General features: G+C 43.6%; 1 protein-coding gene and 1 pseudogene across 1 annotated transcript in view; one reads left to right on the plus strand and one right to left on the minus strand.

Moving 5' to 3' along the window:
* The window catches only part of TULP4 (TUB like protein 4), a 290,010-nt gene that overhangs the window by 260,975 nt on the left and 1,211 nt on the right, over positions 1–27,824 (minus strand). The window lies entirely within an intron of this gene.
* LOC126953430 (signal recognition particle subunit SRP72-like) lies at positions 522–27,745 on the plus strand (annotated as a pseudogene).

Consider the following 27,824-nt stretch of genomic DNA (forward strand, 5'->3'; position numbering starts at 1 on the left):
CTCCGCCTCCCGGGTTCACGCCATTCTCCTGCCTCAGCCTCCCAAGTAGCTGGGACTACAGGCGCCCACAACCGCGCCCGGCTAATTTTTTGTATTTTTAGTAGAGACGGGGTTTCACCGTGGTCTCGATCTCCTGACCTTGTGATCCGCCCGCCTCGGCCTCCCAAAGTGCTGGGATTACAGGCGTGAGCCACTGCGCCCGGCCCAAGAATCCAAGTTTTATCTAAATCATGGATGTGGCAGAAAGAATATATCTGGGTTTTGCCCTTGTTCCTGGCACAGAGCTCCTAAAACTCTTAGAATGTTCTGGGTGACAGGAGTGTCTTTTGTTATCTGTGAAGAGCCACTTTTGACCACATCTGAGTCTGCACTGATGAGGTGACAGAGGGTGGGCCCTTAGAACATTTCAAGGGATGGGCTGGCCATTCCAGAAAGACCAAGCATGTGATTAGAGGGCTGGAACTTTCATTCCCACCCCTGACCTCTGGGAAGAAGAGGGGCTGGAGACTGAGCTCAATCACATGACCAGTGATGTCATAAGACACCGACACGATAAACACCCGAGCTCAAAGAGCTTCCTGGTTGATGAATACATGGATGTGCCAGAAGGGTGATGCACTCTGACTCCATGGGGCGAGGGCATGGGAGCTCAGCATCCAGGACCCTCCCAGGTCTTGCCCTATGTGTCTCTTCCATTTGGCTGTTCCTGAGTTGTATCCTTTATCATAAAACCGTCTTCTGTGATTTCTGTGAGTTGTTTTAGCAAATTATCAAACCTGACAAGGTGGTGGAATCCCCAAATGTACAGCCAGTTGGTCAGAAGTGCAGGTAGCCTGAAGACTTGCAACTGGTATCTGCCATGAGAGCAGCCTTGCAGAGATAAGCCCTCATGTCTGACATCCAGTTCAGGCGGTTAGTATCAGAACCAAGTTGAACCCAGCTGGTGTTAGAGAACTGGTGTCAAAGCATTATGATCTCTTAGCCACTGTTCTGATTTTTAGTCAATAGTGGTTCAAAATTGCAATAATTAAATGATGCTTTCAATTCACCTTGGATTACTGCATACAGGTTCACAATTCACACATAGGATTCAATCCCAACTGAATTCCATAGAGTTCTCAAAATCATACAGGATATCTACGTGCATAACCAAACAACTATAAGGGGAACAGCTATTTTTCATAACCTCAGAAGTCAGTGGAGTATGTGATCTACCCATGAATCAGTGACCCTGATGAGACACAATGACAGCAAGGGAGGACAGATCCACTGGCACACACTGATTTAAGTGAAAGTTCAAATTATAATATGAAATTAGTAGATTTTAGAAAAGGGCCTTCTAACAGAAAGATCTCCTTGTGCATTTAAAATATTATTAAATTTAGTTTTTTTTTTTGAGACAGAGTCTCACTCTGTTGCCCAGGCTCGAGTGCAATGGTGCAACCTCGGCTCACTGCAACGTCTGCCTCCTGGGTTCAAGCGATTCTCCTGTCTCAGCCTCCCGAGTAGCTGGGATTACAGGTGCGTGCCACCACGCTCAGCTACTTTTTATATTTTTAGTAGAGACGGGGTTTCACCATATTGGTCAGGCTGTTCTCGAACTCCTGACCTCAGGTGATCCACCCACCTCAGCTTCCCAAAGTGCTGGGATTACAGGCATGAGCTACTGTGCCTGGTAAATTTAGAATATTTTATTTATTCTGTGTTTCAGGTAAATATATCACATGTCAAACTACCCTGCTTGGTTAAACTTTGGTCACAATTCTCTGAGCTCAAATAATGCTGATATGAATATAAGCTATAATTTATTTTACTAAAAAAGAACTTTGATTTTACAAAAAGCAGCTTCCAAATTTGTTCAGCAGGTTCAAATCTTCAATCTTGCAGGATTTTTTGTTAGCCCTGGTGATGGCAGCATTTTGTTTTAATTTAGTTTAATCAGATTTGATTGTTTTGTTTTGCTTTTTCTTTGAAACAGAGTTTCGCTCTTGTTGCCCAGGCTGGAATGCAGAGGCACAATCTGGGCTCACCGCAACCTCCGCCTCCCAGATTCAAGCTATTCTCCTGCCTCAGCTTTCCTGAGTAGCTGGGATTACAGGCATGCACCACTATGCCCGGCTAATTTTGTATTTTTAGTAGAGATGGGGTTTCTCCCTGTTAGTCAGGCTGGTCTCGAACTCCCGACCTCAGATGATCCGCCCGCCTTGGGCTCCCAAAGTGCTCGGATTACAGGTGTGAGCCACTGTGCCCAGCCTTGTTTTGCTTTAAATTTTAATGCAAGGCTTCGGAGCTTTCACAGCCCGCGTCCTTTCCTATTTTTTAACTGTTGGAGTGGTGTCTCTAACATTTTTATAAACTGCAACAAGGATGGACCTTCTGCTGAACCTCAATGACTACCTTAATGGCTTCCATCCTCCCACCGTTACCATGGAAGTCACCATTTTCTACACCAACTCATCAGCTCTTCCCTGGAAATTCTGGAACACAAAGAAAATAATCTCTCTCTGGACACCTGGGTCATAATATGAAAAACATGGGGCTGGCAGCCAGGTTCTGCCACCTGAACCGAGAAGCAGAGGATGCTGGTCCATGATGGAAAAGGAATAACTCAGAAACACAGGGAGCTGACAGCTGGGAAAGAGGCAGAAGAGAAGAGAGCGAGTGTGTGTCCTCCTGGCCCCATCCATGCAGCATCCTAGCCCAATCCCTGGCTCCTGGCCTGGATTCCGTAGACAGCCCAGAATCCTTCCACTGAATTCCCTTTTTTTGTGTTAGTTAAGTCTCTTTCACCAGTAACCAAGAATCCCCTGACTAACAGAGGGTTCTACAGTTCTTTCCGCTGATTGTTTTGAAAGAGGCAAGACAGAAATCTACAGGTGGTTGACTGAACCCAGCAGAGTCCTAGAGCCAGAAAGAGATCAGCCACCCCTTGGAACCTGCTCCCGTGGCAGGGCTTAGACCACATAACCCTAACGCGCCGCTCCACACCAGGCCACTGCAGGGCTCCACAGCAACTTTCTGGTAGGCCCTTGGGCCACAGACTAATTCCTCCAGCCAACCTACCAACTAATGCTAGGTTAAAGGGAAAATGAGTTGTTCTCTATTTCATACCGCTGCTTTGAGAGTATAATACGGGGGAGACAAAGCAAAGTTTTCAGGATACCATCAAAGACAACATACATGGAGGGTACAGCTTCCCCAGCTGCAAGGGCAGCAAATCAGACCCAGAAGAAATGTGGACACAGCACCTCCATTCACCTAATCAACTCCTACAGGAAAGAAGTAAATGCAAGCTGCAAAACCAAAGGGACATCACGTTAGAGAAAACATGCTGATGATTCACCATACAGAAGAAGCGTCTGCTATTTTTAAAGTACGTCAAAGCACCTGGTTGAAACATGACACACCATGGCAGCAGCACAATATAAATGTTGCTTCATGGCTCTGAACTGTACATTGAAAAATGATTACAATAATACATTTTGTTATGTATATTTTATCACAGTTTTTTAAAAAGACACATCATAAGAGTTTGAGACAGACTGAATCCCCTGCATTGCAAATACACCACAGGCAGTGTACATGTGACAGTCGTATAAATAACGTGTTCCCTGGCCTAAGGCAACTCAGTACAGAGCTGAGGCTGACCTGAGTGGTAAGTCTGGGTGGGCAGAAACGAAAAGAGTCCTGGCTTTTCGTTTTTTGGGAGGGAGAGGGGGCAGGGGTTGTCAAACAAAGTAGGCATCTTCTGAAATTAGTAACAACAAAAACTCACTCCACAGTCCATTTTCTCCAACCTACTAACACCTGATCAGCACAGTCTTAACATTACTAATTTCTAAATTTTTTTTTTTTTTTTTTTTTTTTTTTTGAGATGGAGTCTTGCTCTGTCGCCCAGGCTGGAGTGCAGTGGCGCTATCTCGGCTTACTACAAGCTCCGCCTCCTGGGTTCACACCATTCTCCTGCCTCAGCCTCCCGAGTAGCTGGCACTACAGGCGCCCGCCACCACCCGCGGCTAATTTTTTTTGTATTTTTAGTAGAGATGGGGCTTCACCGTGTTAACCAGGATGATCTCGATCTCCTGACCTAGTGATCCTCCTGCCTCACCCTCCCAAAGTGCTGGGATTACAGGCGTGAGCCACCATGCCCAGCCTAAATATTTCAACATAAATGGAACAGTTTCTCACTCCTCAGAAATCACTGCTGGTTTCCTATCAGCCACAAACAGATGGCAGCTCAGAAGAGTCCTGTTCCCATTATGCCAACTTGGCAGGAGGCTCACCTGCTGCCACCTGAAACACCAATCCCTCCCACCTTTACACAGAAGGCTCCCAAACACAACTAAAATCCTACCTGGATGCCCACTGATCAGCATCCTTAAAAGCACAGGGGGGAAGGCTCATTACAACTCCACTAATTAATAAACATAGGGAGGGACCACATCACGTCCTAATATAATTACAAGAATACTGTAGCTTCTCATTGCAGTTCCACTATATGGTTCAGACAGGTTCCCTGCCTGATTACACTGGGATGTAATCCAGTTTTGCTAATACATCCGTATGTATAAGAGTGAGAGCAGATCTTATTATCAAATCTGGAGGAAAACTTTTGGAAATGCTAAAAAGTTCAATTTCAGACATATTAATACATTCTCAAAATTGTATTTACAATAAGACCACCAATCTTGTTTTTATAACTGCTAACAGGTTTCTTGGTTTCTTGGCTGCAACTTTTTTATTTAATTGATCAAAGACTTAGAGAACAACAGGCTGTTCACAAGTTACCCTTAAAGTAGAAAACATGAAAGCTGCCTGTGTGTGTGTACATGTGAGTATACATACCACATATACACACATATCACAGTTTATACATACACACACATACAGAAACACATACACATGGCCGGGCGCGGTGGCTCAAGCCTGTAATCCCAGCACTTTGGGAGGCCGAGACGGGCGGATCACGAGGTCAGGAGATCGAGACCATCCTGGCTAACACGGTGAAACCCTGTCTCTACTAAAAATACAAAAAAAAACTAGCCGGGCGCGGTGGCGGGCGCCTGTAGTCCCAGCTACTCGGGAGGCTGAGGCAGGAGAATGGCGTAAACCCGGGAGGCGGAGCTTGCAGTGAGCTGAGATCCGGCCACTGCACTTCAGCCTGGGTGACAGAGCAAGACTCCGTCTCAAAAAAAAAAAAAAAAAAAGGCCGGGCGCGGTGGCTCAAGCCTGTAATCCCAGCACTTTGGGAGGCCAAGACGTGTGGATCACGAGGTCAGGAGATCGAGACCATCCTGGCTAACACGGTGAAACCTCGTCTCTACTAATAAATACAAAAAACTAGCCGGGTGATGTGGCGGACGCCTGTAGTCCCAGCTACTCGGGAGGCTGAGGCAGGAGAAGGGTGTGAACCCGGGAGGCGGAGCTTGCAGTGAGCTGAGATCTGGCCACTGCACTCCGGCCTGGGCGACAGAGCGAGACTCCGTCTCAAAAAAAAAAAAAAAAAAAGAAACACATACACACATACATGCACTGGCAAAGAAAAAAGAAAACAATCTGGGCTGTTCACTTCATCAGATTCCAAGCAAAGATGCTCTCCTGTGCTTTCTGGACACACCTACTAATCACCAGAGCCTTAACCACTGACTGTTCCTTGCCTGCTCAGCAAATCAAACTCAACTCTGGAATGTTAAGCCAAGGTGTTCTTTTTTTTTTTTTTTTTTTTTTTTTTTTTTTTTTTTTTTTTTTTTTTTTCTGGAGACGGAGTCTCGCTCTGTCGCCCAGGCTGGAGTGCAGTGGCCGGATCTCGGCTCACTGCAAGCTCCGTCTCCCGGGTTCACGCCATTCTCCTGCCTCAGCCTCCCGAGTAGCTGGGACTACAGGCGCCCGCCACCTCGCCCGGCTAGTTTTTTGTATTTTTTTTTAGTAGAGACGGGGTTTCACTGTGTTAGCCAGGATGGTCTCGATCTCCTGACCTCGTGATCCGCCCGTCTCGGCCTCCCAAAGTGCTGGGATTACAGGCTTGAGCCACCGCGCCCGGCCCAAAGTGTTCTTTAGCAGGAGTAGCTTAAGTAACTAGAGAGTTACTTTAAGTAGTAAGAGTTCACTGCATTCATGCAATAGCCCAGTACTTAAACTAATAAGAGGCTCTGCTCTTGCAATAAAGACCAAAATCCTTAAATGTGGCACACAAGGCCCAGCAAGAAAAGGGATCTCTCCCACCAAGGGCTCTGTATTTCCCCAAGGAAGCCACCTCTGACCTTCTGACTAGATCAATTCTGCCTTTATACCCTGTACTTCTCCTTCATGCAATGAGGAAATGAATGAAAGCTATTGCATCAGTTAGCACATCTTGGGTTGCAAGTAACAGATAATCCTAACTTAAATTGGCATAAACAATAAGAAAATTTATTTCACAGAACAAGTCCAAGGTGAGTGGGTGCCAGGCATGGTGCACCAGGGCTCTGCAGAGTTCTCTCTGCTGTTGGCTTGGCTCAGTCCTCTCCCAGATGTTGGCTTCATGCTCAGACCAGCAGCAAAACAACTGTAACTGTTCCAGGCACCACACCCAGACATGACAACTTTCAGAGGAAGAAAAGGCCACCTTTCCTAGTGTTGTTGCTGTAAGGCTGAGTTTTCCAGAACCTCTGGACAGACCTCCCACTAATCTCATTGACCAGAACTAGGTCTCTGGCTCACCCCTACAGTCATCACGTATGGAGAATGGGACCCATGCGACTAGCTGAAACCAGTCAGGATTTACCCCAGTGCTAGGGATAAGATCACCTTCCCCAGAGTCACACAGAGGACAAGAGGCTCTCTAAACAAAATTCCAATTCTACTTAGAAGGGAAGAAAGAACATTAGACGTGCAATCGACAGAGTCTGCCAGTTATCCATTTGGGGTACACGCTCTGGTCCCCAATAGTGTCTACAACTGCCAAGAGAAAGCCCCACCAGCATCACCTGCAGGGGATCCATAAACATGACAGGACCAATGCAGAGGGGAGGCCACAGGGTGGGAGTGAGGGAGTAAGAGAAGGGACACAGAGTTTTTTTGTTGTTTTTGTTTTGTTTTGTTTCAGAGACAGAGTTTCACTCTGTCACCCAGGCTGGAGTGCAGTGGTGCAATCTCAGCTCACTGCAACTTCCGCCTCCTGGGTTCAAGCGATACTCCTGACTCAGCCTCCTGAGTAGCTGGTACTACAGGCGCCCACCACCACGCCCAGCTAATTTTTGTACTTTTAGTAGAGACAGGGTTTCACCATGTTGGCCAGGCTGGTCTGGAACTCCCGGCCTCAGGTGATCTACCCACCTCAACCTCCCAAAGTGCTGGGATTACAAGCGTGAGCCAGGGCACCTGGCCAGGACACAGAGTTTTTAATCAGGAGACGCAGACTCAAGTCTCAAGACTTCTGCTTAACATCTTATGACTACAGGCAAATCTCAGCCTTAGTTTTCTCACAAAATATGAAAATATGTGCTGACATATTGTGCAAGGTTGCTGTGAAGACCAAATGAAATGGCATATGTGGAAAAATACTTTGTAAACTAGGTGTTAAACATAAGTAAGCAATGATTATTACTTACAATGGAAAAAGTCACAAACCATTGAGAAAAACTCCTTGGAGAAAAGGCCAACACTCTTATCTGATCAAACTGAAGTATGTGTAATCTACTAATGGACATCTACCTTAAAAATGGTGTTTCTGGGGGGCTGGGCGTAGTGGCTCTCGCTTGTAATCCCAGCACTTTCGGAGGCCAAGGCCAGTAGATCACTTGAAGTCAGGAGTTCGAGACCAGCCTGGCCACCATGGCGAAACCCCATCTCTACTAAAAATACAAAAATTAGCCGGGCATGGTGGCACATTCCTGTAATCCCAGCTATTCGGGAGGCTGAGTCATGAGAATCATTTAAACCCAGAAGGCGGAGGTTGCAGTGAGCCAAGATCATGCCTTTGCACTCCAGCCTGGGCCACAGAGCAAGACTCTGTCTCCATCAATTTACTAATGATTTGGTTGGAGGCCAAAACCAGGATTCCCTTCTCCACTCTTTCCTTGACCCCTCCTCCATAGGCATGCATAATAATCAGATTCTCACTGTTTTTCTTTTTTTTTTTTTTTTGAGACGGAGTCCTGCTCTGTCACCCAGGTTGGAGTACAGTGGGGCGATCTCAGCTCACTGCAACCTCTGCCTCCTGGGTTCAAGCAATTCTCCCTGTCTCAGCCTCCCGAGTAGCTGCGATTACAGGTGTCCACCACCATGCCCAGCTAATAATTTTTCTGTTTTTAGTAGAGGCGGGGTTTCGCCATGTTGGCCAGCCTGGTCTCGAACTCCTGATCTCAGGTGATCCGCCCACCTTGGCCTCCCAAAGTGCTGGGATTAAAGGCATGAGCCACCGTGCCTGGCAGATTCTATCTTCTTTTTTTTTTTTTTTTTTTTTTTTTTTTTGAGAGGGAGTCTGGCTCTGTCGCCCAGGCTGGAGTGCAGTGGCCGGATCTCAGCTCACTGCAAGCTCCGCCTCCCGGGTTTACGCCATTCTCCTGCCTCAGCCTCCCAAGTAGCTGGGACTACAGGCGCCCGCCACCTCGCCCGGCTAGTTTTTTTTTTGTATTTTTTAGTAGAGATGGGGTTTCACCGTGTTAGCCAGGATGGTCTTGATCTCCTGACCTCGTGATCCACCTGTCTCGGCCTCCCAAAGTGCTGGGATTACAGGCTTGAGCCACCGCGCCCGGCCCAGATTCTATCTTCTATATGGAAAGGCAGGGCAGTGGTGTTTTATAGGTCAGAAAATGTTGAGAAAATCAAAAAAAGTGTTTTAGTTAGAAAGAGGGAAGATTATTTGAATGCACAAATAGAAGCTACTACTGGTCACCCATGAGAAAACTCAGGTCATTAACATTAACAGGTGTAAGCTGAGAAGCCACAAGATAATAAATCCAGAGGCATTTAAGGCCTCCCTTCTAATGATAGTTTGACCAGGCAGTGCACCTGACATGAAGCCACCCAACGTGCAGCCTGCTCTGCCTAATTCCCCGCCTGCCCTCTCCATCTCTTAGTTTCATCTGTGTCCACTTACAGCAAGGCAGAGACAGGATAGCAGGCCACACAGATTTTCAAACCTATCTGAAGAGTAAGACACGCGTTTTATCCAGGCAACATGTCTTGTCTAGGCAATAAAGTTGGAAGACTGGTCATGCCTCGCACCTAGATCCTGGAGACTGATGTGTAGGAATACGTTATTCCTCACAATGAGGGTGACTTTCTCTCCTAGACTTAAAAATCAGCAACAACATATCCTAATTTTCCACTCAGGTCCAGGCAAAAGAAGAACAAGACAGCAGAGTGAGAGCAAAACATCACAGGGAATTAAGATGAACAAATAATGGAAAATAGAAGCAGGGACTGACAATTTGAATGGGATTTCTATGCCCAAGTTTCTTGTGGCCTCACACATACAGAGCAGCACCTCTGCCAACACGTAAGCTTCATGGAGCAGATGTGTCTAATGAGACAATGCCCAAGATTATTTTCCATCTAAATTACCGTATGTGTGTGAAAGGACTCTGAATTGTAAAGCTGTAAAGTTCTATACAAACATGGATAGAAAAACCTACCCCATCTAAATCCAATGTGGTACCCTGGAAAAAGTACATTAGTGAAAAAAACAGGCTGCTCTGCCTACGGAGTGACCGTTCTTTTGTTTCTTTACTTCCTTAATAAACTTGCTTTCATTAAAATAAGGGAAAAAAAAGAAAAAACTGGCAAAATCTGAAAGAAGTCTGGTGTTCAAATAATAATAATGTACCAATGTTAATTTCTTAGTTTTGACAAATGCTCTAGTAGTTATGCAAGATGCTGGCCGGGCGTGGTGGTTCACGCCTGTAATCCCAGGACTTTGGGAGGCCAAAGCGGGCAGATCACAAGGTCAAGAGATCGAGACCATCCTAGCCAACATGGTGAAACCTCATCTCTACTGAAAATACAAAAACTAGCTGGGTGTGGTGGTGCACACCTGTAGTCCCAGCTACTTGGGAGGCTGAGACAGGAGAATCACTTGAACTTGAGAATCACCTCTCACTTGAGGCAGAGGTTGCAGCGAGCCGAGACTGCACCACTGCACTCAGCCTGGCAACAGAGCAAGACTCCATCTCAAAAAAAAAAAAAAAAGAAAAAAAGATTAAATGCTAATATTAGAGGAAGCTGAGATAAGGCTATATGGGAACTCTACTATATTTTTACCTTTTCTATAAATTCAAAATTATTCCAAAATAAAAAGCTTATGGCCGGATGCAGTGGCTCACACCTATAATCCCAGCATTTGGGGGGCCGAGGCAGGCAGATCACCTAAGGTCAGGAGTTCGAGACCAGCCTGACCAACATGACAAAACCACATCTCTACTAAAAATACAAAAATTAGCTGGGTGTGATGGTGCATGCCTGCAGGCCCAGTTACTTAGGAGGCGGAGGCAGGAGAATCACTTGAACCCAGGAAGCGAAGGCTGCAGTGAGCTGAGATCATGCCACTGTATTCCAGCCTGGGTGACAGAGCAAGACTCCATCTAAAAACGTAAATAAATAAAAGCTTATTAAAAAAAATTAAAAATACCCAACATCCACTCAAGAAAAAAAAAGAAAAAAAATTCCATGAGAAATAGACTTTCTAAGCAAATCATCAAAGTAGAAACAATAGAAAAAAGGTCGACAGGTTTGACTACATAGAATAAACTTGTACACATCAAAATATGTCGTGAACATAGAGTTACAAGGCAACCAACCATGAAAAATATGTATACACGTAAGAGGTGAAAACAGTAACACAGTAAACTCCATAAACTTAAAAAAACAAAAGGCTACAGGCCTAGATGCTCTATCTGCTACAACTGCTTCACACATTTCAAAACCGTCCAAACTCACATTCAAAATCTCCTTCAACTACATGTTTCGTCCCAACCATCCAATTCCTTGGGTTCTCTGCAGCCTGAGAGTTCTGCTAGAGAAAGCAGGGCTTCAGTGCAGCTAACCTCTGTTTAATCTGACCATTCCTAACCAAAATCTTCTAGAATGTAAAACCTTTCCTCTTTGAGCTCAGTATGTCGAGCTTAGCTACTTGGTACCTACGATAGTGATCTGGTCAAGCCAGAAGTGGGGGTCCTGAGAAAAGACTAAGGAGTGCAAAGACTCCGCACTGTCAAAACTAGACTCAAATTTCAGCACCAGTCAATCAGCACCAGAAGAGGGAAGTGGAAAAGCTTCAATGCAGGTGAGCAGTCATTTCCCACCTGGAGCCCCATTTACCTGGATTTTTAGAAAGACTCACATATCCAAAGAAAAAGCATCTTTTAAAATAAAATACAGTTACCTATAACTCAGCAGTTTACATTAAAGCCAATCTATCTCAGGAATTTTTTTATTGTCATTTCTGTGTGTTTTTAAATGTATAAGGACACCAGAGAATTAGAAGAGTGTACTTCTTTCAAATGTCCCTATATATAAAAAATAGTTTATATTAAGTCTAAGTTAGAATCATGTTAAAAATATTAGTTATGTTACATTAAGAATTAAGAGGCAGAAGGTTATAAATCTCACATGACAATGAAGTTCCACACATGAATACAGAAGCCAAGAAACAAAATATTTTTCACACAGAAGAGTACGACCGTATTAAACCATCAAACTAAAAATTCAGTAGCTGAAGGTATGCATCCCAGCTGATTAACAATCTTCCAACAACATTAGATAAACCCATGCTATAAAATATTAATAGTCTGCTTCTCAAAATAATATTATGTGGTAACAGACAGTACTTAAGGTCAGGTAGACACAAAATGAAGAGAAAGGAATTAACCAGATCTTAACTTCTTGGGGCTCTTTTGTGATCTAATTTGTGAATGAGCCCAGCCTCCCCTGTCTGCCTCCTTCTTGGAACATCTCATCTGGGGTCCACTTTACTACTCAACACCAAAGGAGCGAAACCAATTCTGCTAGTCATTAACAATCTAGTGAAAGGTTTGGTAATAAATAATGAATAACTGATGAAAATTAGAAGGGTGAAGTCATTGGCTTAAACTGACCTCCACAGATCATTGGTATCATTCACCTGATAGTGCTTGCCTTATCTCCCAAGTTTTGGCTGTCTTGTATGCATCAGAGTAACAGATCAATTCCCTATTAGTAAAATCACATGCCATTTTTCTTTCTAAACATGAGTGAAGGACAGCCAAGGAGATTCCATTTATATGAGCATCAGTCAGCCAAGGTATTTGTGAAACACTAAGAAAGGGAAGAAAAAATGTGGTATCCCAAGGCTCTCAGAATTAAGAACAATACTCCTACCATTTCTGAATCATATGGTCAACCTTGAGACTTCTTTATTTTACAATAAATTTACAGAAAGCTGATTTCAAAGCATCTCATAAACATTATTGCTTCTATGTATCTCTGTAAAGAAAAGCATTCTGGGGCTGGGTATGGTGGCTCACGCCTGTAATCAACCCCAGCACTTTGGGAGGCCAAAGCGGGCGGATCATGAGGTCAAGAGATCGAGACCATCCTGGCCAACATGGTGAAACCCAGTCTCTACTAAAAGTACAAAAGTTAGCTGGGTGTGGTGGCAGGCGCCTGTAGTCCCAGCTACTTGGGAGGCTGAGACAAAATCACTTGAACTTGGGGGGCAGAGGTTGCAGTGAGCCGAGATTGTGCCTCTGCACTCCAGCCTGGCGACAGAATGAGACTCCGTCTCAAAAAAAAAGAAAAAAGAAAAAAGAAAAGAAACGCATTATGACCAGGCATGGTGGCTCATGTATTTAATCCCAGCACTTTGGGAGGCCGAGGTGGAAGGATCACTTGAGCCAGGGAAATCGAGGTGCAGTGAGCTATGACTGTGCCACTGTACTCCAGTCTGGGTGACGAAGCAAGACTCCATCTCAAAAAAAGAAGCAGTTTTAGCCTAAGAGGGACCAAATGATACTTAATATCACAAAAATGCACGTAAGGCCAGGCGCGGTGGCTCAAGCCTGTAATCCCAGCACTTTGGGAGGCCGAGACGGGCGGATCACGAGGTCAGGAGTTCGAGACCATCCTGGCTAACACGGTGAAACCCCGTCTCTACTAAAAAATACAAAAAACTAGCCGGGCGAGGTGGCGGGCGCCTGTAGTCCCGGCTACTCGGGAGGCTGAGGCAGGAGAATGGCGTAAAAACCCGGGAGGCAGAGCTTGCAGTGAGCTGAGATCCGGCCACTGCACTCCAGCCTGGGCGACACAGCGAGACTCCGTCTCAAAAAAAAAAAAAAAAAAAAAAAAAAAAAAAAAAAAAAATGCACGTAAAATACAATTCTCACTCACTATCATTGACTACATTTTTTTTTGGGGGGGGGGGATGGAGTCTCGCTCTGTCGCCCAGGCTGGAGTGCAGTGGCGCGATCTCAGCTCACTGCAAGCTCTGCCTCCTGGGTTCACGCCATTCTCCTGTCTCAGCCTCCCAAGAAACTGGGACTACAGGCGCCCGCCACCACGCCCAGCTAATTTTTTGTTTTGTTTTGTATTTTTAGTAGAGACGGGGTTTCATCGTGTCAGCCACGACGGTCTCGATCTCCTGACCTCGTGATCCACCCACCTCGGCCTCCCAAAGTGCTGGGATTACAAGTGTGAGCCATTGCGCCCCGCCCATTGACTACTTTTTATACCATATCACAAAAATTTTCAAGGCATTTTAATTGGTCAAAAACTTTAAATAAACATATTCTGTATAGCAATGTAATTGAGCAGGTTGTTAATGGTCCAGAAAAGTCTGAAAGTGATCATTAAAATTAAAGGTTGATGTAATTAAGACAAAACTGAATGAGAGAGATAATTTGTGGAGTTCCTATCAGCACTTTGCTCTCCACTGATAACACAGACCTGGCTGTCACAGCCATTGAAGTTGTGAGGAGGGAAATGCAAAATTAAACACAAATAGAATGTCATAAATCCAAAAACGTTGGGAACTGATGCATTAGAGTAAGCTACAACAGATAGATTCTGGGCAGCATCCCAATCCTACACTACCTAATTTATTCCCGAGTCCCTCACAGGCAAAGCTGGGTAAAAAGACAAAACACAATGTGTGCCACTTTCATTCTTACTTCTGTCCCAGTATTAAAAATAATTACTAATGGAATAAGATAATAAAATGTGAGCTTTCTTTTATTAAGAGTTATTGTGTATTACCCCCAAGCATTTCAAATATTAGATTATTTATTTCATTATTCAGGCAACAGAAAATTAACTCAAAAAAGTAGTTTTTACATATGAAACATAAGACTCAGTTTCTCATTTCATGGGAAAATATGACAAGAATAAAAATGGAAAAGGCTCAAATTACTTGTAAGGCCTCGAAAAGGTGACCTCAGTGTCAACCGCATTCATCTTACGGATTTCTCCTATGACCCAACCTCTTTTTTGAGACAGGGTCTCACTCTGTCACCCAGCTTTGACCTCCCTGGGCTCAAGTGATCCTCCCACCTAGCTGGGACCACAGGCACATGCCACCACACCTGGCTAATTTTTTAATTATTTGTGGAGATGAAGTAGGTCTACCTATGTTGCCCAGGCTGGTCTCCAACTCCTGGGTTCAAGCAATCCTTCCACCTAAGCCTCCCAATATGCTGGAATTACAGGTGTGAGCCACCATGCCTGAGCAACCCAACCTCTTTAAACCTTTCTCTCAGATACATTAAATCCAAGCATCACTGTTTATTTATTTATTTATTTATTTATTTATTTATTTTGGAGACTAGGTCTCGCTCTGTCACCCAGGCTAGAGTGCAGTGGTGCAATCATGGCTCACTGCAGCCTCGACCTCCCCAGACTCAAGCGATCATCCCACCTCAGGCCTCCGAATAGCGGGGACACAGGTGCACCACCATGCCCGGCTAATTTTTTCATTATCTGTAAAAGACCAGGCCTGGCTCTGTTGTCCAGGCTGGTCTCCAACTCCTGGATTCAAATGATCCTCCCGACTCAGTCTCCCAAAATGCTGGGATTACAGGCATGAGCCACCATGCACGGCCAGGCATCACATTTTAAATTGCATTCTCTAATCTGACTGTTAACATACAGTTAAATTTTCTGATTATTTAACAACTCTAAACAGTAACTCTGCTGAAAATGTCAGCTTTGGCTGATGGGTTTTGTGGGCACAGCATAAGCCTGACTTCTTGTGATGTAGGTCTTGATATTCTAACCACTGGAGCTGAATTTGTGCCTCCGGTTTTGGGGCTAAGAGGGTCATCTGAAGCTTAAGAAACTGATTACGTGTAAAGATAATCCTGTATATTTTCTCAGCCTCTAGTGACATCACTGCTGATCAACTGTTCATGAATATTAAAACTGCGCCAGCACTAACAGCTCAGTGTGTTGTCTGAGAATCTCTGACACTACCATTTTGCCATAGCTGCTGCTAACAATGATGTGCATTTCCCCATGGAGGTAAACACACTCTTAATAGCCAAAGATAGTGGAAAGGCACAGTTGCAGGGGAGAATACCATGGTCCTCTAAGAGTTTTCTACACAAAACTCTTGACTTCCCTAACTGGAACTGAAAATTATTCACACACACACAAATCAGAGGTATAACTGACTCAAGAAGTTTAAACTAATCTTCCTTTTGTCCTTGACAAGAAACTAATAAAAGAAACATCCAGTAGGATGAAAAAATTCTGAACCCAGTGACAACAGTCTATTAACATTTACGTAAAATTCAAACTTGCTGAGCAACAGTTTTGGAAAGCAGATACAAATGAGTCTTCAGAATGTAGTGTCCCAACTAGTAACCAGCTGGATCAATAGTTGAAACATACAAATGAAAGCTATTAAGACTTCATAGCTTTCTTTCATAAAAATCTTAAAAAATCTTTCATAAAAATCTTTCATAAACCATGATTGGCCGGGCGCGGTGGCTCAAGCCTGTAATCCCAGCACTTTGGGAGGCCGAGACGGGCGGATCACGAGGTCAGGAGATCGAGACCATCCTGGCTAACACGGTGAAACCCCTTCTCTACTAAAAAAATACAAAAAACTAGCCGGGCGAGGTGACGGGCGCCTGTAGTCCCAGCTACTTGGGAGGCTGAGGCAGGAGAATGGCGTAAACCCGGGAGGCGGAGCTTGCAGTGAGCTGAGATCCGGCCACTGTACTCCAGCCCCGGCGACAGAGCAAGACTCCGTCTCAAAAAAAAAAAAAAAAAAAAAAAAAAAAAAACAAAAAAAAAAACCATGATTGACGTAAAGGATCAACTTCTTAGACTTAACCAGACGTTAATAGATCAGACAGTACAGGCACTTTATCCCAGGGGATCTAACATGCCCATTACAAACTGGGATACCTGTTAAAACTACAAAAGGAAGAAACAGTAGAAATAATGGTAATAACATAATACCCCATGTAATGTGTTTCCAAATCCTTTCCCATCCATTACAGTCTAAATTGAATCTTTAATTTTTAAAAAGTGAGAAATCAGTATCTTACATTATAGTGTGTATCTTTTGCAAAGCTCTCTCAAATTCATTTTGACTCTAATTGTGTTTCTCATTAAAAATAACAGTGAGAAAGATGTTCAAATAAATCTATATCCTCTGCACAGCACCTCTGCATACCTACAGAACAATTTCCTACACTCTATAACCTAGCACACCATTACTGTTGGAGCTTTCCATAAACACTACATCTCAATTCTATTCTTAAAATACTCTTTCTCTCACGTGTGAGTATCCTTGACACCACGTAAGTATAGAGACTGTTATTTCTACTTACATTAGAAAAAATATGATTCTAAATTAGCCATATTTAAAAGGAAAAAGGGCGTAATTTTTTAAATTCATGAATTCAAAATTTTAATTTTCACCAACTATTTTCTATGAAAGCAAGAAACCAAGTAGAGCTGACTCACTGGTATAGATCCTAACATGTTAAAGAGATGGTTAAAGGGAAAAGAAAGCACATATTTATCAGAGTTTGCAGTAATTTTATGGAGATGTGGTGATTAATGTTTCTGAGCAAAGAATGTATTTAATTTTTTTTTTTTTTTTTTTGAGACAGAGTCTCGCTCTGTCGCCTATGCTGGAATGCAGTGGTGCGATCTCGGCTCACTGCCAACTCCGCCTCCTGGGTTCACGCCATTCTCCTGCCTCAGCCTCCTGAGTAGCTGGGACTACAGGCACCTGCCACCACGCCCGGCTAATTTTTTGTATTTTTAGTAGAGACGGGCTTTCACCGTGTTAGCCAGGATGGTCTCGATCTCCTGACCTTGTGATCCGCCCGCCTCGGCCTCCCAAAGTGCTGGGATTACAGGCAAGAGCCACCCAGAATGTATATAATTTTAGCTAAATAGGTAGTGAGCATCTATCTCCTTGTCTTCCTGGCATGTCTTCCCCTTTCTTTGGTTAAAATAACCTCAACTCTCCTTGTGAGTCCGTTCACATTCTATATGGTCTTTATGGAAATGTCAATTGAGAGCAGTATACACACACACACACCCACACACACACCCCCCGCAAGGGGTAGGCAAATTACCCAAGGTCAATCATATGCTCAGTCCAGGAAATGTGAATCTTATGACAGGAGAATTAAAGCAGTTGGTGCGGTCTTTGAGACCATGGTGACCTAAACAAACATCTATCAGGTGGTTTCTGAAGCTCCCCTGAGCTCAGCCTTCAAAGCCTAGTTGTTCAGCATCTTCTGTGCCTATATGTTTCTAAGTGCTGTGCCTATGTTTATGGAACCCATCTTTTTCACTCAATAATATATTATGGGTATCTTTCCGGATTGGTTACTATAAACGCATGTCATCACTTTCAACGGCTGCATGCAAGGAAGATAATATAATCTATCTAAATCATTCCTTATCTAAGGTTATTTGCTGTTCTTTACTATGCACACATATCTGTTCTAACATTTCCTATTATTTCTTCAGGATAAATTCCTACTAAATGTGGACTTTCTGGGTAGATGGCTATGCACACTTTGCATTGTGATATATAACAGCAGCTATCTGGAATGAGTGCATCAATGTTTATTTAGGCTGAGAGGACATACCTCCCTTCATCTGCACCAGCACCGAGAATTACCATCATCCTTATCATTCGCATTCCCCAACAGGAGATGCCCAAATAATAAGATTACCAAGAGAAGGAACAGCAGAAGTCATCATAACGTGATACCGTATATTAAACTTTACCAAATCACTTCAAATCCATAAAGGTCTAAACTGGGTCTAGGCCAGGTGCGGTGGCTCACACCTGTAACCCCAACACTTCAGGAGGCCAAGGCAGGAGGATCCCTTGAGCCCAGGAGTTCAAGACCAGCCTGAGCAACATTGTAAGACTTCATCTCTACAAAAAAAAAAAAAAATTTAATTGGCCAGGTACGGTGATATATGCCTGTAGTCCCAGTTACTCAGGAGGCTAAAGGAGGAGGATTGCTTGAACCTGGGAGGCCATGCTGCAGTAAGCATGATTGCACCACTGCACTCCAGCCTGGGTGACAAAGTGAGACCCTGTCTCCAAAAAAATAAAAAAATTCTGTCTAAATTATATTGCCAACATAATCATTAAAAAATACTGTCTTAGTCTGCTCAGGCTGCCATAAAGCCACAGACTGAGTGGCTTAAACAACAGAAATTTATTTTATGTTTATTTTACGGGTTTTTAAATTATTATTATTTAAATAAAAAATAAACAAATAGAGACAAAGTCTCACTATGTTGCCCAGGCTGGTCTCAAACTCCTGTGCTCAAGTGATCCTCTCACCTCAGCCTCCCAAAGTGCTAGGACTACAGGCATGAGCCACCATGCCCGGCCACAACAGGAATCTATTTCTTGAAGTTCTGGAGGCTAAAAGTCTAAGATCAAGGTACCAGTAAGGTAGGTTTCATTCTGAGGCTTTTTCTCCTGGCTTGTAGGCAGCTGCCATCCTGCTGTGTGCTCACATGGGGAGAGAAAAAGCAAACATTCTGATTGTCTCTTCTTCTAAGGACACTAATCCCATATGAGGACCGCCACACTCATGACTTCATCTAACCTTAATTACCTCCTACAGACCCCACTTCCAAATACCATCATACTGGGACTTAGGACTTCAACATATGAAGGGGGGTGGCGGGGCTCAAACACACAGTCCATAACAAATGGTATCTACTTTTGCTCTGAATTCTATTTATTTAATGACTAGTAAAACTGAACATTTTGTTTATTGCACATTTAATTTTCCTTTTTTTTTCTTTTAAAAACGGTCTGCTCTGATTCCATGTCTGAAACAGAAAGTATACAGGATGAACCTGAAACATCTCATCATACCATAAAGCAAGGAAGCTCTGAGATTACTAGAGATACGTCAGAAGGACTCAGGGGCCAACCTAAATAAGCCTCCACTGCCCAAAGAGGGGGCAATTTGAGCATCAAAAGGACAGTAACTGCAATGGACTGAAACACACCACATATGCTAAAACAGGAGTTCATAATGTTATGCGAAAAAATTAAAATTAAAAACCCTCATCCACCACCACCACCAGAGGATGCTAGGGGGCCAAATCATAACTTTCAAAACTGGTAAATCAAGGGAAATAATCAGACACTTTTCACACCCTTTCTATATACTCTATACCTCAAGGTAACCAAATAATTGACAAAGGAGAATTTCTACACACACACACACACATACACAAATATATATTTCAGCTAATAACTAAATGATAGGATGTAACCACATTGTAATCCCTCCTGAACTCATGGACCAAGTTAACATTCAAGAATGGTTGCTAATTCACAAAAAGAAAGAAATCAGACTTCCTGATGAAAATAATCCTGCCCTCACAAAAAAATAAAATTGGATTCTTTTGATTAAGGCTCTACAATGAACTACTAATGTATAGGAAACACAAGAAATAAAAGAACATATTTTACATTATAAGGATGCAAAGAGTAAAATTCAGTTTCTTTAATAACAACTTGCAAAGAAAAAAAAAAAGAGAACTTATAGGTTAAAAGAGATTTTAAACCATCCAATTGCAATGTATGGACCTTATTTGGATCTTAATTCAATCAATCATATATATATAAATATATATGATATGATGTAAACACACAGAAACGTACACGCCCACACACACACACACACAAATATATACTGCAGTCAAGGAGTATTCATTGGATATTTGATGATACTAAGAAAAAAATTTTTAAGGTAAGAAAATAGTATTGTAAGTATTTTAAGGGGTCTTTTTCTTTTAGAGACATCTACTAAAATATTTACAGACAAAATTATATGACAGCTTGATTTGCTTTAAAATAATCCAAGGGGGTGCGGGTGCGGTGGTTCACGCCTGTAATCCCAGCACTTTGGGAGGCCAAGGCAGGCGGATCATGAGGTCAGGAGATGGAGACCATCCTGGTTAACACGGTGAAACCCCGTCTCTACTGAAAATACAAAAAAAAAAAAAAGAAATTTGTTGGGCGAGGTGGTGGGCGCCTGTAGTTCCAGCTACTTGAGAGGCTGAAGCAGGAGAATGGCGTGAACCCGGGAGGCGGAGCTTGCAGTGAGCTGAGATCCGGCCACTGCACTCCAGCCTGGGTGACAGAGCGAGACCCCGTCTCAAAAAAAAAAAAAAAAAAAAAAAAAATTAGCCGGGTGTTGTGGCGGGCACCTGTAATCCCAGCTACTTGGGAAGCTGAGGCAAGGAGAATCGCTTGAACCCGGGAGGTGGAGGTTGCAGCGAGCCGAGATCGTGCCACTGCACTCCAGCCTGGGCGACAGTGAGCAGTGGGGTGGAGTTTCAGTGCCTGCACTTTGGAGTGAAACAAACTGGTAAGGCCAGAACGGCAACCTCATGAGCACTCTCAAGACTGTCAATAAGATACTGCAGATCAACAAAGATGATGTAACTGGCCTGCACTGTAAAGTGGTATGCCTTATCCAGAATGGAAGTTTCAGGGAAGCCTTGAATGTCATCAATACTCGCACCAAACTGTTAGCCAATTAACTCTCTCTCCTTTGAAAAGGCGTATTGCTAGTACAGGCTGAACAGAATTGAGAATGCCTTGAAGACAACAGAAAGTGCCAACCAGCAGACAGACAAACTGAAGGAGCTTTATGGACCAGTGTTATACCGTTTGGAATGCTATGATGAATGCTTAGCAGCATGAAGAGATCTCGTCTGAAACTCCCACGATGATTATGATGAGGAGAGGAAAACAAACCCTTCAGCATTTGTTGCAGCTCAAAGCAACGGGGAAAAAGTGGCTCCAGAGAGCCTGGGCTTCCAAGAAGGCACACATGAGCTGTGCTACAACACTGCATGCGCACTGATCCATGGCCAGCTGAACCAGGCCATGAAAATCCTAGGAAAAGCTGAAGGTCTTTGCCACCATTCATTATCAGAAGACACTGATGGGACTGAGGAAGACCCACAGGCAGGACTGGCCATCATTCATGGTCAGATGGCCTATATCCTGCAGCTTCAGGGTCAAACTGAGGAGGCTTTGCAACTTTACAATCAAATAATAAAACTAAAACCAACCGATGTGCGGTTACTAACTGTAATTGCAAATAACATCATTACCATTAACAAGGACCAAAATGTCTTTGACTCCAAGAAAAAAGTGAAATTAACAAATGCGGAAAGAGTAGGGTTTAAGCTTTCCAAGAAACAACAACAAGCTATAGAATTTAACAAAGCTGGCCGGGCGTGGTGGCTCATGCCTGTAACCCCAGCACTTTGGGAGGAGGAGGCAGGCAGATCACAAGGTCAGGAGTTCGAGACCAGCCTGGCCAATATGGTGAAACCCCGTCTCTACTAAAAATACAAAAATTAGCCGGGCATGATGGCGCATGCCTGTAGTCCCGGCTATTCGGGAGGCTGAGGCAGAAGAATCGCTTGAACCGGGGAGGTAGAGGTTGCAATGAGCCGAGGTCACACCACTGCACTCCAGCTTGGGTGACAGAGCGAGACACCGTCTCAAAAAAAAAAAAAAAAAAAAAAAAAAGAAATTAAACAAGGCATTACTTGCTATGTACACAAACCAGGCCAAACACTGCCTCAAAATATCTGCCTGTTTACAGTCTCACAGTCCCCAGCATCTCTTACCTATGTTAATCCAAGCCGCCCAGCTCTGTGTGAAAAGCAGCACACAAAAGCAATAGAGCTGCTTCAGGAATTTTCAGATCAGCATCAAGAAAATGCAGATGAAATTAAGCTGACCATGGCACAGTTGAAAATTTCTCAGGAGACTATTTCTTAGCATGTCTAATATTGAGAAGCATAGAGGAGTTAAAGCAGAAGCCAGGCATGGGGTCTGCATTAGCGACCATGTATTGCCACAAAGAAGATATTAATAGTACCACTGATGTCTTCACACAAGCTATCCGGTGGTATCAAAACCATCAGCCCAAATCTCCTGCTCATTTGTCCTTGATAAGAGAAGCTGCAAACTTCAAGCTCAAATATGGGCAGGAGGAGGAGGCAATTAGTGACCTAGAACAGCTATGGAAACAAAATCCAAAAGATATTCACACCCTGGCATGGCTTATTTCTGCTTACTCACTTGTAGATCCAGAGAAAGGCAAAGCTCTTAGTAAACACTTGCCATCATTAGATAGCATGTCTCTAAAAGTAGATGTTGAGGCTCTTGAAAATTCTCCTGGTGCCACGTACATTTGGAAGGGTGGAAAAGTTACTAGAGATAGTCAACCAAAGGAACAAGGAAAGGGAGCTTTGAAAAAGAAAAACAAAGCAAAACTGCCTAAGAATTATGGGCCGGGCGCGGTGGCTCAAGCCTGTAATCCCAGCACTTTGGGAGGCCGAGGCGGGCGGATCACAAGGTCAGGAGATCGAGACCATCCTGGCTAACACGGTGAAACCCCGTCTCTACTAAAAAAATACAAAAAACTAGCCGGGCGAGGTGGCGGGCGCCTGTAGTCCCAGCTACTCGGGAGGCTGAGGCAGGAGAATGGCGTAAACCCGGGAGTCGGAGCTTGCAGTGAGCTGAGATCCGGCCACTGCACTCCATCCTGGGTGACAGAGCGAGACTCCGTCTCAAAAAAAAAAAAAAAAAAAAAAGATTTATGACCCAAAAGTTACCCCAGATCCAGAAAGATGGCTGCCAACGCGAGAATGTTCTTTCTATCTGGGGAAGAAGGAAAGGTAAAAAGAAGGATCAGATTGGAAAAGGGACCCAGGGTGCAACTGCAGGAGCTTCATCTGAACTGGATGCCAGTAAAACTGTGAGCAGCCCACCCACCTCCCCAGAACCTGGCAGTGCAGCGACACTATCTGCCTCTACAAGTAACATCATACCCCCAAGACACCAGAAACCTGCAGGGGCTCCAGCAACAAAAAAAGAAACAGCAGGCTGGGCGCGGTGGCTCACGCCTGTAATCCCAGCACTTTGGGAGGCAGAGGCAGGTGGATCATGAGGTCAGGAGATCGAGACCATCCTGGCTAACACAGTGAAACCCCGTCTCCACTAAAAATACAAAAAAATTAGCGGGGTGTGGTGGCGGGCACCTGTAGTCCCAGCTACTCGGGAGACTGAGGCAGGAGAATGACGTGAACCCGGGAGGCAGAGCTTGCAGTGAGCTGAGATCCGGCTCCTGCACTCCAGACAGGAGCGAGACTCCGTCTCAAAAAAAAAAAGGAATATAATAAAGGTAAATACAGCAAGCAGCACAGAACTTCTCCCTCTTCATCTCCTTATTTTCATAAATAATTTCTTGTATTTCAAATGGGAAACATCTTCCTCAAAGTCTGCCTAGTGAGATACGGTCTGCTGGTTGCCTCATAGCTTTGTACAGATTATAAGGACTGAAAATACGGCCAGGCGTGGTGGCTCACGCCTGTAATCAATCCCAGCACTTTGGGAGGCCAAGGCGGGTGGATCACGAGGTCAGGAGTTCAAGACCAAACTAGCCAACACAGTGAAACCCTGTCTCTACTAAACATACAAAAATTAGCTGGGTGTGGTGGCATGTACCTGTAGTCCCAGCTACTCAAGTGGCTGAGGCAGGAGAATTGCTTGAACCTGGGAAGTGGAGCTTGCAGTGAGCCGAGATGGGGCCATTGCACTCCAGCCTGGGTGACGGAGCAAGACCCTATCTCAAAAAAAAAAAAAAAAAAAATCGGGCATTTACCCATCTTGGTATCTGTTGTATCCTTTATCTGTGTGTGCTGATTTGATCTTTTTTCAGTTTCACAAACCTTATCTAAGGTTTTCCAGGATTTAAACAGAAACTACTTCTACTATTTCAGTTAGAGTCTGAAGACACTTCTGTTCAAGTCCCACTTTAAATTATGTCTTAGGAGGCCTTAGGTGACTGGAAGTGGAATCTTCTGAGCATTCCAAAATATCTGCTAAGAAATATCATGTGATAAAGAGGGACCTTCTTAATACATTGACGTTCTTCACTTAACTAAATGAATGGCCACAAGAAAAAAAAGATTTCCATGATAAAAAGTTGAAATGTAAAGAAAAAAAGATCTGTTCATGTCCTTAGCCCATTTTTCTAATGAACTGTTCATCTTTTTCTCATTGATTTTTATGGCTCTATATAAATTGAGATGCTTAATATATGTTGCACATATTTTTCCAGTTTGTCATTTGTCTTTTTGCTCCTGCCATTCTTCACTATACAGACACTGAAAATAACATACGCTGTAAAAACTGCTGTCAAATCTTTTACTTTATAGGTTTCTATTTGGTGTTAAGCTTAGAAAGACTTTTCCCATACTGGAATTCTATTAACATTTACCTATATTTCCCTTTAAGATTTATTGAATTTTAAAGGAGTCCTGTAAATGAATATACCTTTCCATTCAGCGAAATATACCACCACTGTAACATTAGCTGGAATTAAAACGACAACATCTGCATCAGTCGCAACTTCAGAAAGATGTGCTGTAAATGTCATCATCCACATAGAAGGGAAGTGATAGGACCCACCAAGGATTTAACACACTTATTGGTTTTATTCCCCATGGATCCTTATTTTAAAGAGTTTCTATGCATTATATAACTAATTTGTTTTAACTCATTTAATTAAATTTGTTTTAATAAAACAAGTGTTCTATAACTTCTAGTCAGAGTTCCTGATCATTGCCTCATGGTCTTTTCACTAAGGTCAAATACAAGGTTCCTGATCATCATGAAGTACCACAGTTACTAACACTTAGTATACAAAAATGTAAAACGTTTATCAACAAAATGTGGTATATACATACAACGGGATATTATTCAGTTTTCAGAAGGATGGGAATTCGGCTGGGCGTGGTGGCTCATGCCTGTAAACCGGGCACTTCGGGAGGCCTAGCTGGGAGGACTGCTTGAGCCCAAGAGTTCAAGACCAGCCTGGGCAACATAATGAGACCTTGTCTCTATAAACAACAGCAAGAACAAAAGGATGCAAATGCTGACATATGCTATAACATGGATGAACCCGGAGGACATCATGCTAAGTGAAATAAGCCAGTCATGAAAGGGCAATTACTGTGTGATTCCACTTATATGAGGTACCTAGAGTCGTCAAATTCGTAGAGATAGAAAATAGAGGGCTGAGGCCGGGCGTGGTGGCTCAAGCCTGTAATCCCAGCACTTTGGGAGGCCGAGACGGGCGGATCATGAGGTCAGGAGATCGAGACCATCCTGGCTAACACGGTGAAACCCCGTCTCTACTAAAAATACAAAAAACTAGCCAGGCTAGGTGGCGGGGGCCTGTAGTCCCAGCTACTCGGGAGGCTGAGGCAGGACAATGGCGTGAACCTGGGAGGCGGAGCTTGCAGTGAGCTGAGATCCGGCCACTGTACTCCAGCCTGGGCAACAGAGTGAGACTCCATCTCAAAAACAAACAAACAAAAAAAGAAAATAGAGGGGTGAGTTCCAAGGGATGCAGGGAGGGGAAAACAAGGAGTTTGGGTTTAACAGGTCTGGAGTTTCAGTTTGGGAATCTGAACAAAGTTCTAGACAGAAGTGATGGTTGCATGACAACATGAATGTACTTAATGCCACTGAACCATACACTTAAAATTTTTTTTCTTTTTCTTTGAGACAGAGTTTCACTGTGTCATCTAGGCTGGAGTGCAGTGGTGCAACCTCTGCTCACTGCAACCTTACAGCAACCTCAGCCTCCCAGGTTCAAGCAATTCTTTCACCTCTGCCTCTCAGGTAGCTGGGATTACAGGTGTGTGCCACAATGAGTGGTTAATTTTTGTATTTTTAGTACAGACAGGGTTTCACCATGTTGGCCAGGCTGGTCTCGAACCCCTGGCCTAAAGGGATCCACCTGCCTCAGCCCCCCAAAGTACTGGGATTATAGGCGTGAGCCACCCCACCCAACCAGGGTGATAAATTTTATGGCACGCACATTTTACCACAAAAAAATTAGTATGTTAGAATTTAGAAACTAAATTAACACTATCTCAGCCAAATTTTAAAAATTTGACATTTTAATTACATATTCCATGCAGTCTCAACTACAGACAAATGTACAATTTCTGTAAGGCTTTTGGTAATACTGAAATGCTTCACAGAATCCTAAACAGAAACCCATGCAGTAACTAAATCACAGCATTTCTTAAGAGAAATGCGTTTAAACTCAATGTTTAAATGCGTTTTACAAATCACATGCATAGTTGAGCCACTCTATATCTTCACTCTCTCCAGGAGATTGTTAGTTGATGCTGTAAATGAGTAGAAGAGATGAAGAAACATTCCCACCTAGCTTAGCCATGTACATGGTAGCCACTCCACAAACCTTCCTGAATTCAGATACTGGAATCTATAGCAAAATCAAAAAGAAAACCTGGGCTTCCCACTGTCCTATAAACTATCCAGTGAGAGGGCTGAAATTTGGCCTGATCCTTCTTTCATTACTCGCCATCTCAGCGTCAATGTTGGATGATTCCATTTAAAACAGGCTTCAGGTACCACACATTGCTTTATGGGTTAAAAATCTTTTTCTATTCAGAGTTTTGGTAGGTAAAAAACTGTGAATAACCAAATTAGCACTCTTAGAACTCCATATGCAAGGCTGAAAGGTAAATATGATTTAAATATGATTTATACACACAAACTTTCTAAATGAAGAGGACATTATTTTAAAATAAACAATAGTAAATGCATAAAGTTCGTATTTCTCAACCACGGGAAGTAATCATGACTTCCTAATCATCTTCCATGTATGAAAGTTCCATTGTGTTGAAAACATTTTTCCCCATATTCCTCCCTCTAATTCAGCACTACGGACTTTAACTTTGGAAGCCAACACCTCCCCACATAATGTAAAAAACAAAACCAAAAATAAATAAACCTGCTACTTCCACAGCCCTAATATACAGCTCTTAAAATTCTTAAAGGAAATTCACATCGTCTAACAACTTTCATACAAATTAAGTACTATTCTTCCAACTGAGGAACTAAACATCAAATTTAGCTATTCACAATTTATTCATATCAGCACTTTCATGCCAGTTATCTAACGAGGACTTCACTAGAAGCCAGGACACTTGTGACTCTCCCATTCAGAACGTGGCTATCACTGCACAACGCGAGATGAGTCTGCCCGTGGCCTCTCTGGATTGCAGCCTGGCTATGTGCAAGGTGCCCTATCACTTGTCATCCATCACGATCTCACACCCCAGCAATCTGGCGCTGCGGAGCCCGGGGAGAACTTTCCAGGACCACGGCACCATTCCCAGCGGGTTTGTCTGCAAGAACTTCAACTGAGAAATGGAGACCCCAGACACGGAGGAAGAGGCACAAAGGAAGGCACTCACACCCACCCCTACAACGGGTTTTTATGTTC

Source organism: Macaca thibetana, chromosome 4 (genome assembly GCF_024542745.1).
Source record: "Macaca thibetana thibetana isolate TM-01 chromosome 4, ASM2454274v1, whole genome shotgun sequence".
Lineage (NCBI taxonomy): Eukaryota > Metazoa > Chordata > Mammalia > Primates > Cercopithecidae > Macaca > Macaca thibetana.